Source organism: Aethalodelphis obliquidens, unplaced genomic scaffold (assembly GCF_003676395.1).
Source record: "Aethalodelphis obliquidens isolate GAN/ISIS:26980383/991018 unplaced genomic scaffold, ASM367639v1 scaffold3, whole genome shotgun sequence".
NCBI lineage: Eukaryota > Metazoa > Chordata > Mammalia > Artiodactyla > Delphinidae > Aethalodelphis > Aethalodelphis obliquidens.
In genome coordinates this window covers 59,039,911-59,050,787 of record NW_020837947.1, presented here as the reverse complement: position 1 = coordinate 59,050,787, position 10,877 = coordinate 59,039,911, and the positions used below count along the sequence as shown (strand labels likewise).

Sequence of the window (10,877 nt, the reverse complement as noted above, 5' to 3'; positions counted from 1 at the left end):
ACAATGCCAGGTTTTAGGGGCGCATCTCTCCTGTACAAGACTTAGGGGTTGGGGTACCTGATGTGGAGCTCAAATTCCTCGCTCCTCAGGGAGAAGATCCATACCTTTGTAACCCTTCCCAATTGTGGATCACTGCTGCTGGGGTGTTTTTTTTTTCCCCTTGGTGATACCATGTCTCTGCCTCTCCTACCTGTCTTGATCTTTGTTTTGGAGGCACTCTTCATCCAGTTTTCAGGTCCCTTTTTGAAGGAATTATTTTATATGTAATTGTAGATTTATTGTGTTTGGGGGAGGAGGTGAGTTCAGGATTTTCCTATGCCGCCATCTTGAACCTTCTCCTGATAGCACTTTAAATAAGTACTTAGGTTATCTTGTAGGTATTCTTATATTACTTAACAAATAGTACTTTATTAACAAATGAAGAAATGAGTGAATGGATATTGTAAATTTGATTGCAACATAAGGATTCCTAGTGCTTCCTGATATCTTGGGAAAAGAAAACTGCTCAATTCTTATATTCAGGAAGTCTCTTTTCAGGTCGAAGTCTCAAAACGTCTTATCAGGTATGTTTTTAATTCATGTAGAGTGGGACAAAAGCCTTGATGATCAACTGAAAATTGGAAATATAACAACTTTGCTGCCAATCAAAGATGGTGTGGAAGATGGAGAAACTCATAGGGGAAAAAGGTTTATGGTGAAGGAAGTTGCTGTCTCTGCTTTTACTGTTGCAACTATTACTTTTCTGGATATTATAAAGGAAGTAATTGAAGAAGGAGGCTATTCATAAGAGGAGAGGACGATCCTGGATTTAAGGCTACAAAGGATAAAATTTCCATTACTTTAGGACACTGTGCTGATTATTACTCCTACGGAAGACTTTTACTTTTATTTTGATAAATACAGTTTTATTAAGGGATTGGTCTTCAAAAGTTTGCTGCATACCCGTTACTTAGTCAACTCCAAAAATTGAATAATGATGTTTTTAGATAATATATCATCATTGCTTTTCAAAAGGAGCTCAATGCCTTTTATCTCAAGGACAATTTTAGTTTCAAGATTCTTCTTATCCCCACCATTGTTTCTCACCACCCACCATCTGTTGTGAATATTAGTAAGGATAATCCCTTCTCAGCCTTTTGGCTAAGATCAAGTGTAGTATATTAGTAAGGATATGCACTTGCTTTTTGCCTTCCTTTAGTATTCCAATTTCTAAAGAAAGTAGAGATCCTGGGAGATATTGCCATTTTTCAGGTTTATTACCTAGCAAGTGTTTTTGACAGACCAATTACAATTTTGCAAAACAACATTCTTATATTAATATAAAATTGGAAGTCCACCATAGAAAATGTCTTCAGTAGGGCTGATAAACATAAGAAATAGGTAAGGAATATGGACATGGAGAGAGTGTAGCATGTCTTTTGCCTTTTCATTATTTACACCTTCTATGGATTTGCTGTGGCGAAAGATTCATCTTGCCATATTCAAGAACCTTATAAGTCAGCTTTGACATAGAAGATGAAGTAAGTTCTTCAGTTTCATAAGGAAGATATTTCTGTTGATGATCTTTCTACACTGAAACAGCATAATGGATGAAAGAAAGTGAAACATAGCCCAGAATGAAGAAATGTAAATATACAAATTAATCACATCTGAAATAAAAGGCAGGTATATTTTATTGTTCATTTTGGTCAATTTCTGTGAGTGGCTGGAAGAGGGACAACACTGTAAATCTGCTCCTGCATTGCTATCTTTCCAGGAAGACTTACTCACAGTTCAGAATCCAGACTGAAATAGAGTTCGTTATTCTTTTTACAGCATCACTGCAGGTGTTCCTTGCCTTTTAAACCTAATACCCTACTACTAACATTTAAGTTTATAGTACAAATAAACATAAGATTGATTATTTGCATTACAAAATAATATATGATTTTTAACAAGATTCTTCTATATAATAAGTCCTCCTCCAAAGTTCACAAAAAATGGGAATCAGTTTATCAAATGTTAATTATTCAACCTTTCAGGATCATAACTATTATGCTTTCTGTGAGATAAACTTGCTTTTGGAAATAAATACCTTCAATGCTTGGCACTTTTCCTAAAGAAAAATAGCAATTACTGAGAACAAGTTACTTAACTATATAGTTCAGCAAGCTGTCATGTTTGTAGGTAATAAAGGCTTAAATACAATCCACAGCTTTCCTAGGGGCAAGCAGAGTTTCCTCTTTGCTGAAGTAATATGATCAGATATTCTAGGTTTTGTATGCTTTTAGACATTGCCAGAGTTTGTACTAGCTGTAAGCAGCTAAGAGTAGAGGTGACAGGTAGACCAGAATATAATGAATTGTAGTAATCCTAGCAAGAAATAACGGAAGCACATCTGAGGGTTTTTCTGTCCCTGGGAGACGCAGTAAGATATACTCTAGAAAGGCTCCTAGGATGATAATAAGATGACTGTGCAACCTGATTAATATGGACCTCAAAAACAAAGCACAGACTAAAATCAGTTCAGTGTTATGAGCCCTAAGACATTGAGGAGGATATACTAGATGTCAGAGGGAAGAACTAAAAAGAAATATAAAGATTGATGTTGAGGAGACCCTATGAGTAATAATTTAGTCTTGTCTACATGTAACTTTAAAAAGTTGGATGATATCTAAGCCTGAATTTCAGAGAGACCATTATGTGGCATGCAGAAAGCCATCATAAGGCCCATGGGGATGGGAAACAGACCGGAGTGTGTCATCTGTGCTTATCTGACACAGAAATATATTGGTTCTAAAACCAACATTCACAATAAATAAGCAGACACAAACTTATATTTCATATATATATATATATATATATATATATATATATAAGCAAGGCAACATATTAAAATTACTATTCTTTTTGTTTCATGTAAATACAAATATATACTGTCACTTAAAGGACACAGTCCTACCCTCAAAAAGCTTATATTTCAAACAGTTACAATGTAAATGGTTTCCAATTATAGTTTACTTTTTTTTTTTTTCCCCGCGGCATGTGGGATCTTCCCAGACCGGGGCACGAACCAGTGTCCCCTGCATCGTCAGGCGGACTCTTAACCACTGCACCACCAGGGAAGCCCTAGAGTTTACTATTAAATTGCCCTATTTTTTTTACTTTTGTTTTTCAGAATATCCTATGTGCTTTTAAGCTATTTTTCCCTTGGTAATTTTTCAGATTCAAAAAGAGTTAAGAAAAGTGATGTTTATAGAATAATAGAGGCTGTGATATTGAGGATTATAGACACCTATAATCAATGGACTATTAAGTGCCAACATTTAAAATAAATATTTATTTTAACAGATTAAACATTCTTATATAAAAACTGCGGTGCATTAAAAAATGTTAAACAATCCAGTTTTGTTTTTCCATAACAGGTGGGAACTAAATCTAGAAAGATTCTTGGAATAGAATACTGAACTTGTAATGATAAGTTTGTTTTTGCACAGGGAGTTGTGTGTTAGAGGATAAGAGCTGTGTCCACAGGACAGAAACATGCAAGGAAAGCCAGATTTGATTAGTCTTCCGGATGCTGGCTGCTAACTATTTCGTTTTCTCTGGGTGGACATAATTTTAAAATAGTGGTCTGAAATAGCTATAGAATGCCAAATAATAATTTTAAAAATTAAAAAATTTTTTTCCTATAAGCTTTATTTCAACTATCAAATTTTATCCAGTTTCCCTCACGTACTCTAAAACTGTTCTCAGATAGCAGTGAACTTTGCGTATTCTTAACTAGGCCACATTTAATATAGAAGCATATTTTTAGATTCATTCTTCTCAACTTTTACTTATGAATCTCCTAATGTGAGTTATTCTTGAGTTCTACCCCAAAGAGCAAAAATAATGCTATTTCTTAATCTTACCCCAATAGTAATGTGTATATATATAAATATTTATATATATAAATAAAATTTACATATATAAATTTTCATAAGCCAACACATTTAACTTTTTGACAATGATGGTGATTAGCTAAATTTCTAAATTTTCCTTCTTTTACAGGCCACATTTTATTGACATTTTCAGAAACCTCTTAAGTAGCACAATGTGGTACATTATTTTAATGCCTCTATAAGAATCCTTGTGTAATTTTATATACTTCCTGCAAGTTATACATTTATATTTGTAAGTTCTTGTTCAACCTGATTCATGGTCATGTGGTTCATACATATTAAAAAGCATGAAGTTCCACTGATTTTATTTATATTTTAAATTAGAGATTTCATTCCATTTATATATTTTATGAAAATGCTTACATGGTACTAGTTTAACTTAAGTAAGTGGGCAGTCAGTTGCCTAGTACAGCCACTTGTTTAGGAAAATGATAGTCATTTATGCTTTAGATACATTTATATGCAAGATGTAATCACAGAAAGGGTCACCAAACCTGTTCTTTTCACTGTAATTGAATTTCCAATTCATTTAGGGATGACTGATTTAATGCCTAAATGAATACTCTAACTTTGGTAGCAAACTACTCATCATGACAGCAAGTAGTTTCTTGGTCTGTTTAGAATATGTCAAAATTTATGTGGCATTGCATGCACAAAGATGAAAAAAATAGAAAAACATAATCTAAGGAGAATGGAGCATACATTGTATTATGTGATCTTCAAGTTTTCGAATCATATGTGTTATGAGTCCAAGAATTAAACAAAAACTGTAACTACTATGTTTCATGTCTATACCATACCTTTTAACTTCATATTTTCAACTACTGTAACTATGCTGCTATTTTATAACAGTTGTGCCAATTTAAAAAATTAAGAAATATTATATGCTTGCCATTTGAGCTAAAAAAAATGGCCCATTTTTAATACTGAAGTAAATTAATTCTTCTGAGAAAGCTGTGGATTATATTTAAGCTCCTTGTTAATTATGTTAATAAGGTTAATCATGGTTCATATCATTACAGACAAGTGTGAGTTCCTAAGCAAAACTAGAGGAACATCATCTTATATATTTTCCCAGTACTTTATAATATCTTCCAAATGAAGATAATTCAGCAATAAAATTGTTTCAAACAACTGATCCCACAATTTTGTTATGTAATAATAACAACCAAACGATTTCTACCTAACATTTACAAGGTTTTTTTTAAAAATACATGCATACTTTATCTAACATTTTACTGTTGCAATTAATAAAATATGGTTTTAGGCCAAAATAGGGTACGTGGAAAACCTGAAACAGGGGTGCACACTTTAATTGGTTGAGTAGTAAGTGGTTCATTGCTTTCTTATCCTTTATCCATTATTTATCTATTTTGAATGACTTTTTGTTTTAAATGTTCTGTGATTCCTTTTGCAGGAATGATGCCTTTTGAGCTAAAAGTTTGAAATGTAAAGAGAATGACCACATATATATTATATCACATTATCATGTATTTTATCCCAAACAGTTTTACCTCCCTCTCCATTAACACAATCCTTTCTTTTGTTGTAAGAATTAGCACATGTTTATACTTACAAGATTAAATTTATTTTGTTAAAAACAAGTAAAGTTATATCCAGGTTTTTTTTTTTTTTTTACGGTACGCGGGCCTCTCACTGTTGTGGCCTCTCCCGTTGCGGAGTACAGGCTCCGGACGCACAGGCTCAGCGGCCATGGCTCACGGGCCTAGCCACTCCGCGGTATGTGGGATCTTCCCGGACCGGGGCACGAACCCGTGTCCGCTGCATCGGCAGGCGGACTCTCAACCACTGTGCCACCAGGGAAGCCCTATCCAGGATTTTTAATAACATTTTTCAAAATAAAGTCCCAATTAGGCCATTGACCCCCTTTTAATTAAGATAAAAATTTGGAAAAATTTGGTTTCTCTTTTAAATGGTTTTGTTCTCAATGCCTTTTTTTCTGAATCAATTGTCCTGTGATAAAAAAGATTTCTGATATTTTTGCACTCTAAGAAGCATCCACTTAGAATAAGGAAAGAAGGAAATGGAGTTAACATATATTGAATTCCAACTTTTCTTACTTAATCCTTACAACAGTCATCTTATTAAGCATTATTGTCATCATTTTATTTTTCTGGAAAATGAAGTTCAGAGATATTAAATAATCTATCTGAGATCACACATTTAGCCTGTGAAAAAGTTGGAATGCAAGCTCTGGTTGCCCAGATTCCTCTTTGCCAACCTTCAGCTTTGGGAAGGTTTGGGAAGCTTTGGGAGGAATCTGCAGGAGCAGATTCTTGGTCCCAGGTGTCAGAAACATAAAGATGCTATTATTGTGATTCATAATCCAGTAAAAGTTAGCAAGCCTGACAATATTAGAAATATTGTCCTTGATCAATTTCCATAGAATGAATGGAACAGAGAAAGATAACCTTGATGTTGTTCTATAATATATTAATTATTTTAGAAATTTAAAATGTATATGAACATTTGCATAAATTGAAATTTTAAAAATATTTGAAAAGACTGTCACGTTTTGTTACTTGTGTGTTATCTGAAACTTTCATTTGCATTTGAACTTTCTTGTACTTTACTTGATAAAGAGGTATTCAGCGTACCAGGAACGAGTAACATTTGTGTTGGTAAGGGGCATACCATTAAACTTCTTTGCTATAATGAATGTTAAGCAATATCTAGAAGTGACAATAGAGTTAGAACATGCGAAATGCCTAAAGAATGAAGGTTTCGAGATTATTCAGAAATGATATTCAAGCAGAAAGCAATTGCATAGAGCTAATGTCATAGGTCATATGTGCTTTGGCTCAGTCTCGTAGAAAAAGAATGACCTCTAAAAATAAGTCGCTGAATTCCTATTAAAATTAAAGGCATGACTCTATTTTCCCTGATATTTTACACCATCCAAGCTCAAGAGTGAGCTGACTATCTATCTAGATCAGATATCAATGATATAAGACCATGGACCAAATCTGGTCAGACACCTTTTTTGCATATAAAGTTTTACTGGAACACAGAGACACTCATTTGTTTATGCATTATCTATGGCTGTTTTCATATGGCCCCAAAAGCCATATGATTGTTACTATTTGGTCCTTTACAAAAAATTTTGTCTACCACCCTGATCTAATTGAAGGACTAGAAATAGTACTCATTTGCTATGTACATAATATTCAAACATACTCTCTTTTCTTCTCATCAGTTATGTTTACTCTTAGTGTCATTCAAGAAAATGAGGTTTAAGAATCAGTGTTACCAGACTTCAGAAATCTCTTCGCAGACATCCATCCACTTTCCCCTTTTTTCTTAAAAGTCCCTCTCTTTCCCGTCTCCCTTTCTTTTCTCTCTCTCTGTCTCTCTTTTTGTATAATTTCCTCTAAGTCCCCTGTATTGCATTTAAGTGTTGCTTTATTTATTGTTAGCCTAATGCATTGAATGATTTCACAGAATGGTGTGTGCCCTGGCATATTATCTTGTTGAACTATTCAATTAAATATGATAATGTTGAGCACACTGACACTGTTAAACACTCAGGTGAATGAGCAATTCACTGTGAAGTATTTGAAGTCATCTGCATGTCTACAAGCAATATATTTTTATATGAGTACTTCAGGCTTCTAGTGAATGGTACATGCTAGGGAAAAAAAGCTACCAAGAAATTAGAATATATAGAAGATTTAAAAGACATCAGAGAAATTATAATTTTTAATTGTTTCCTGACATATGCAAAAAGAAATGTGTAAATTGGATATTAAAAGGTTTCTCCAACAGTCATAAAGTGGTTCAAGTTTACAAAGCACTGTACTTAACTCATTTCTATGGAGTGTATCACCATAGTCCTCAGCCTTTCTCAAAAATGTATCATTTAGAGGTATTTTTCCTCAAAGTCTAATTAGTATTGTTCTATATTGTTCCATTTTGTATCATTTATATTGCAACCTTTTTTTCTGGAAGTTGGATAGTTAATGTATCCTGAGCTACTTAGAGCACGTTTAGCTATGAAAGCAACCTTTTAGAACATCTGGGCACAAAAATAAAGAAGGTTCCTGATCAATGACATGTAGGTGGCAACTGAAGAAAAACAATCCCTTAATATTGTGCTGAAAATTCAAATTAAATGTCTACTTTCACTGGGAGGTCTTTGTTTCTGAAAATTAATTCTACTGAGAAGCCCTTTTGTTCTGTTGGAGAAGTCGCATTTCTGGCAGGAAAGTGCTAGAATGCAATTATTTTTCACTATGATTTAGAGAGAAATGAAAGAAGATGAGACTGTTTAGGAAATCTTCAAAATAGTTTAAACCTATTTTACTTAAAAATGTTCAAATAATCTGATTGTAACTTGCGTGATGAAATATATAGTATCTTTGACTATACAGATTTTTATATATATTTATACACCTGTTAAATATTCATATACATGTTAAAGTTCTGGACAAATTCTTCGCTGACTGGGAATTGGAATTGATATATAATTCAGAAAAATGGAAAACATTTATTAGACCTCCGTGAGATAAAAATGTAGTTAGTTCTTAAGTAATTACAAAATATAAAACTCATAAAACCTTATGTTTCTATTATCAGCTTTTCAGTTCTTGTTTTTCACACCAAAAACTTAAGAAAAAAAAAGGAAGTAAAATGCCTGTCACAGGGCTTTGCAAATAATAATATTTGGTATGTGCGTGTATATATATATATATATATATATATATATATATATATATATATATACATATTTGATGTATGTATATATATGTGTATATATATGTATATATATATGTTTCTTCCTTCTTTCATTCATTAATATTATCAATATTTGGATATAGTTATGTAGAAATGGGCAAGGTAGGTGAAATACAAAGTTTGTTGATTCTGTGATTCATAAAGACATTCCGCATATCACTGCTCAATATCATTCTTATTTTTAAAATACTGCTTTATGTTGTAGTGTGTAGTCATATTAAATCCACATCATTACCTGCTCTTCTTATAAGCCTATAAGCCTTTTGCCTATAGAGTCATACTATTTGCTTTTATTTGCTTGCTTGCTTTTGAACCAGTATCTGCTTCCTTCAAACTATTGATTTGACCTTCATCTATAAAACGGGACCAAGAACAATCCACAATGCCTATCATTTTAGAAATGATAAAGTAATATCACAAGCATGTAAACAAAAAAGCAAACAGCTCAGGTCCATTGGAAAAATAATTTATCCATGGGATGCAAGATGCATTTGAGAAGCTCTTTGGTAATCAAAACAAAAATGATGAAGAATTAAAGATGAAAGTTGTATTTGAGTGAGTGGGAAGTAAAAGGAACAGTTACAGGAAATATTATAAAACAAATGGAACAGAACTAGTAATCAAAGGCATACTTGAAGAAAACTTTTCACAGCTATAAAGAGAGAATTAATTAATCACGTCATGAGGATTCAATGTATAACATACAAAATAGGTAAAAAGAGATGCATGTTCTAGATACACCTTGAGAAATGTAATTATCACATATTATTTCTTTAACTGAATAATTAGCATTTGGGTAGAAAAATAAAACAGATAATGCTCAAAAAATTAGACTGGTCTCATATTTCCTGTCTACAACATGACATGATAGGTGAGCAAAATCTACTGAATTTGAACAGTTAAAAATTACGATGTGCAATTTTTATTCACAACTGAGCTGTCATTAAATAATGAAAACAATAGAAATATAGACTTTTATATAATGTCAGAAAATATTTTAAAATTTTAAATTTAAAAAATTTACAGAGGAAACAAAAAATTCTCTTCAAAAATAATCTTGATGATATATTGCAGCTAACTGAATGATGAAACAAAATTCAAAATTTTAAAAATTGGGGGAATATGAAGACAATGTCTGATGATGAGCATTGAAATCAAGTAAACATGTAGTTAAAATTAAACTAAAAAGCAATGTTACCTGGTGGTTTGGAGCACGTGTTCTGGGGAGACAAAATGAGATTCACTTCATGGGTGGATCACTTAGAAATTTGTGGCCTTGGGCACTTACTTTCTCTTAGCCTCAGATTATTTTTTCTTAAATTGAGATAATATTGGAAACAATCTCAGAAGGTAACTTAGTGATCAAATAATACATTTTAAGTGTTCTACATAGTTCCTAGCTTAGTATTACTAATTAACATTGTTTTAATTGTGGTGATCAAATGTAATGGAGATTTATTCTTGAATGAAACCATATATAATATGAAGATAATAATGCAATCTCAAAAGTCTGGATCTAAAATCCCTGACTGCATTACAAGAGATTAAGTAGGAGCGAGGTGGGGATGGACCAACAGGCAGGGAAGAGCGTTTTAAAATCATGATAATGTACTAAGCTTATATTTATTTTTGAGGTTTAAAATTAGATTTAGGTTTGAAATATGTTGGAAAAAATAAAGTAACCTAAATCAAACTAAAAAGTAGATATGATCATTCAAATCACATGAGAAGATATACATAAAGTATAAAGTATACTTTATACTTGTATATACTTGTATATACATAAAGTATATACAAGTATATACAAGTATATACAAGACCATACAAGTAGCAAAGCAGAATTTAAGAAATAAGAGAAGCACCAACAATAAGAATCATAAACTAAATACAACAAAAAGAATAAAAATAAAAAATATTAAAATATTTGGGTTTAGAAATTTTTTGCATAGATACATAGTGCAAGTTAATTTTTAAAAAGTTGTGAATGTTATATAATCATGACTGTCACACAAATCTAGAGGAATATATGTCAAAGATGTACTATTTACATCTGTAATGAAGGAACCAGTGAGATATAAAGCTGGTTCAAAGACCATTTAAGGAACTGAGTATATACTATGATCATTGAAGAAAAGGTGTTGGAATAAAAATGTTAGATTATATATAAAACTGTTTAAAGTCCTACATGGTAATAAAATG

At 32.2% G+C, this 10,877-nt stretch overlaps 1 non-coding gene across 1 annotated transcript; it reads left to right on the top strand.

Annotated features, from left to right (window-relative positions):
* Window positions 1-1,120: 1,120 nt before the first annotated feature.
* LOC113613380 (U2 spliceosomal RNA) lies at window positions 1,121-1,305 on the top strand. Its single transcript, XR_003430221.1, has one exon. It is a non-coding gene; the product is annotated as a U2 spliceosomal RNA (small nuclear RNA).
* Window positions 1,306-10,877: the final 9,572 nt, after the last annotated feature.